The sequence below is a fragment of the Equus asinus genome, chromosome 22, assembly GCF_041296235.1.
Source record: "Equus asinus isolate D_3611 breed Donkey chromosome 22, EquAss-T2T_v2, whole genome shotgun sequence".
Classification (NCBI taxonomy): domain Eukaryota; kingdom Metazoa; phylum Chordata; class Mammalia; order Perissodactyla; family Equidae; genus Equus; species Equus asinus.
The window spans coordinates 24,159,890-24,164,652 of NC_091811.1; positions in this window are offsets into that span (position 1 = coordinate 24,159,890).

Sequence of the window (4,763 nt, forward strand, 5' to 3'; positions counted from 1 at the left end):
ATAGCAAAGGAAATCATCAACAAAATGAAAAGGCTATCTATGGAATGGGAGAAAATATTTGCAAACCACATATCCAATAATGGTTTAATGTTCGAAATATGCAAGGAACTCATACAACTCAATAGTGAAAAAACAAATAACCCAATTAAAAAATGGGCAAAGGACCTGAATAGACATTCTTCCAGAGAAGACATACAAATGGCCAACAGGTACATGAAAAGGTGCTCATCATCACTAATCATCAGGGAAATGCAAATCAAAACCACAATGAGATATCACCTCACCTGTCTATTAGGATGTTTATATCAAAATGACAAGAGATAACAAATGATGATGAGGATGTGGAGCAAAGGGAACATTGGCACACCATTGCTGGGAATGTAAACTGGTACAGCCACTACGGAAAGCAGTATGAAGCTTCCTCAAGAAACTAAAAATCCAACTAACATGAGATCCAGTAATCCCACTTCTGTGTGTATATATCCAAAGGAAACAAAATCACTATCTCAAAGAGATATCTGTACTCCCATGTTCCTTGCAGCATTATTCACAATAGCCAAGATGTAGAAACCACTTGTGTCTATCAACAGATGAATGCATAAAGAAAATGTGACATACAGTTATATGTCCCATAACAACATTTTGATCAACCACAGACCACATATATGATGGTGGTCCCATAAGACTAGTACCATATAGCCTAGGTGTGTAGTAGCCTATACCATGTAGGTTTGTGTTAGTACACTCTATGATGTTCATATAACAGTGAAATCACCTAACTATGCATTCCTCAAAATGTATTCCCGTTATTCTGTACCACATAACTGTATATATACATATGCATATATGTATACATACGCATATATATATATGTGTGTGTGTGTGTATATATATACAGGGTATAGAAGGAATGTACCTCAGCATACATGACAAGCCCACAGCTAACATCGTACTCAACAGTAAAAAGCTGAAAGATCAAGAACAAGACAAGGATGCCCACTCTCACCACTTTTATCCAACATAACACTGGACGTCCTAGGCAGTGCAATTAGGCAAGTAGAAGAAATGAAAGGCATCCAAATAAGAAAGCCTTTATCACATCCATACATAAAATAGAATATTTTCAGCCTGCAAAAAAAGGAAATCTTGCCATTTGCGACAACATGGATGAACTTGGAGGGCATTTTGCTAACTGAAATAAGCCAAACAGAGAAAGACAATGCATGGTATCACTTACATGTGGAATCTAAAAAATAATTTAAAAATTTAAAACGTCAAACTCATAGAAACAGAGATTATAATGGTGGTTGCCAAGGGCTGGGGGGGTGGGGGAAGCAAGAAGAGGCTGGTAAAAGGGTATGAGCTTTTAGTTATAAGATGAATAAAGTCTAAAGATCTAACGCATAGCATGGTGACTATAGTTCATAATACTGTATTGTTTAATCAAAATTTGCCAAGAGAGTAGAACCTAAGTGTTCTGACCAAAAAAGGGGGGGTCAGGGGGAGGAAATACGTGAAATGATGGTGGAACTCAATGGTGGAAATCCTCTCATAATGTATGTGTATATCAAATCAGCATGCTGTACACTTTAAATATATTACAATTTTATTTGTGAATTATACTGCAATAAAGCTGGGGGGGCGGGTAGCAAACTGTGGGAAGGTAAACATATGAGGGGAAAGTAACGGAAGGTTCCGGTTGTTTTAGTGAGGTTTGTCGTGTAGATTCCTCTGGTACCAGCTCCAGGCTGATAAGAGTCTAGAGTTGTCTCCAGTGATGAAGAATCCTCCTTCCCTTCCTGGTAAGAGGCAGAATGCAGAGCGTTTTTCCCGCGGATGCCTTTTCTTAATTGCCTTCAGCTCAAAATATGCCCTATGCCAAAGCGGCATGTTTTGGGGTAGCACACTCTGAACCCCTTCACAGGCACACTTCGTGACAAATGGTGCTTCTCCTCTGCTTCTTTTTTCAAATGTTTCATTTGAACCAGATTCTTTCGTTGCTTCATTTCATCTCTGATCCCATTTCAAGTTTCATCATTGAGATGAAATAAGGATGTCACAGCCCCAAAGTAACGTGTTGACCATTCTAAAACCTGCTCATCTGGCCTTTCAAGTCTTATTTGGTTACGCACTTATAAAGATGGGCAAAATCCCCCAAATTTTTCTGAAGATGAGCTTTTTTTTTCTTTTTAGACATTGGCACCTGAGCTAACAACAGTTGCCAATCTTCTTTTTTTTTTCTTCTTTTTCTCCCCAAAGCCCCCCAGTACACAGTTGTGTATTCTAGTTGTCAGTGCTTCCGGCTATGCTATGTGGGACGCTGCCCCAGCATGGCCCGATGAGTGGCGCCATGTCCAAGCCGAGGATGGGAACCAGTGAAACCCCGGGCTGCTGAAGCAGAGCGCGTGAACGCAACCACTCAGCCATGGGGCTGGCCCCTGAAGATGAGCTTTTTATCCATACATTCTAACACTTAGAGATTTTTCCCTGAGACATAATCCCAGTAATCATTTAAATAAATTCCAGAATCCAAGATTAAGGCAAATGGAAAATAAATACAACAATTTCAAAAATATCCATACCCAATAATTCGACTCCTGGGAATCACTCCTCAGGAGACAATACAAAATAAAGGCAAAGATGACAAAACTATACTCTGCAACATTATTCATAACAGTGAGCACTTGAAAACAAACAAAATATTTAAAAATATTTGCCTGATTAATAACTTTAGTGCTTTCATTTACTGGACTCATACCACCATTAAAAATTCTATTTATGAAATATATTTGTTGGTATGGAGATATATTTATGATAGATGTTAAAAGAAAAGTCACAAAACTACAATAACATCTTAACTATGTAAAATCAAGTACATTATATTTTTTGAGGGATCCGTCTGGCTGACATAAACACTCAAATCGGCTTAAGCAAAAACAGCGGGGGCACAAGGAGTCTCCAGACACCAGGTGGCAAGTGGAGAGCTCCCAGGAACCAGGGCAGTACTCTCTCCTGCCCCCTGGGGTCCCAAGCTCTCCAATTCTCTCTTGATTAGTTCCTTCATCACTTTCTCCACCCATCAGCTTTTTCTCCTCTGCTGCATGGGACCCAAGCAGGACCTCCCAGTTAAAACAGTTGAGGCTGGCTAGAATCTCTGTAACACTATTCCAAATTTCTTGGACATAGAACTGAATTGGCCCAGCTTGGGTGGGCAAGACCACTTGTTGTCCAGTTGGATATAGTTAGAGGGGCAGGGCTCATTCCGTCCTGCTTGCTACAGGGGTGTAGCCCAGTAGGTGCATTATTGGGGGCAGCGTGAAAGGAAAGGGCAGTGGCCAGGCAGACACCTGAAAGGTAGCCGACTGTTATTGTCATAGAAGGAAGGAAAGACACCACATCTTTAACAATATTTATCACTGAATGACCGGATCGCGGTGGTCTTTATCTTATGTAAGCCATTTTACGTTTTACAAACTTTCTCTAACACTGTGTATTTTTAGAATCAGGAGAAAAGCAGGTTTAGTTTTGTTTTTTAATATATAACATCTTTTGAGTCCTGTACCTACTATGCATCAGCTTGTTGGGTGTGGGCGGTGCCAAGTTGAATGATTAATGAAGATTCTCTGTCCTCAACCAGCCTGCCTCCTTGTACCAATTGTCCCTTCCTTGTGCCCATACTTACCTTGCCAAGACCTTGTGGGATTCTGAATGTTTCCACACCACTGTCATGGCATTATATAACCCTGAGCTCCAATAACAACCATAGTCCATACTAGGTGATTTAGTTATTGATTATATGCATTCGTCAATTCTTAAATTGCTTCAAATGAATAGATCTCATCTTCCAAAAAAAGACTGTAAGTTTTTTTAAAAAAAGAATAACCGTTCTTAGTATTTCTTTAATGCCCCTTCAGTTGACTAGACTGGTGAATGTTATGCGCAACAAATATTAGTTTGCTAGTTAAAATTCACTTTGAGTCACAAAGGAACTACTTTCCCATAACCACACTTCATTTGGCTCTCAAGGATCTGTTTGCCCAATATTTAAATGGCCAGTTCTTCCCTTACTTTTTTTTTGAAATTAACTTCAATTCCTCTTTCACCATTCACACTTCCTTCATCTTCACATTTCAACCAGCCAGCACTCATGGTTTCAAGATCACAAGTATGGTCATAAATGTCTGTTTCAGTTAAGAATCTGGATAGAGTGGAAAATCATTTTTAACCGTTTCTTCTTTCATATACATAGGAAATTATATCCCTAAAATTGTGACATTCGGTCTTTAAATGAGTTTTCGTGGCTTCTTCTATGGCTGGGGTTGGATTCTGTTTTTAAAGTTTTTTCAGTGGTTCTATTTGAATACCATCTTTGAATCTCATAGGAGAGGTAACACGGTATAGCCTGAAGGCAGAAAGACCAGAGTTTGGATCTCAGGTCAACTGATAGGGACCGTTAGCAAGATACTTTACCTCTCTGAGCCTCAGTTCCCTCATCTGTAAAATGGGGATCATAACACTTGCCTCTCACTGTTGTTAAGATTAAACATGTGTGCAATATCTGTCACATATGAAGCAGTCAGTAAACGTTCGTTAAACTGATGAAATGGAAAGAAAGTAAAGAACTATCAGGAAAACACCCACGTAATTGTCCCTAAGGGCAGTGAGACTCCTTGATAAATGATACAGAACTCCTTTTAGAGTTAAATTACATGGGCAAAGGTCAGTCCTTCCTCCAGTAAAAAGCCAGGGGCAGGGCTTAACAA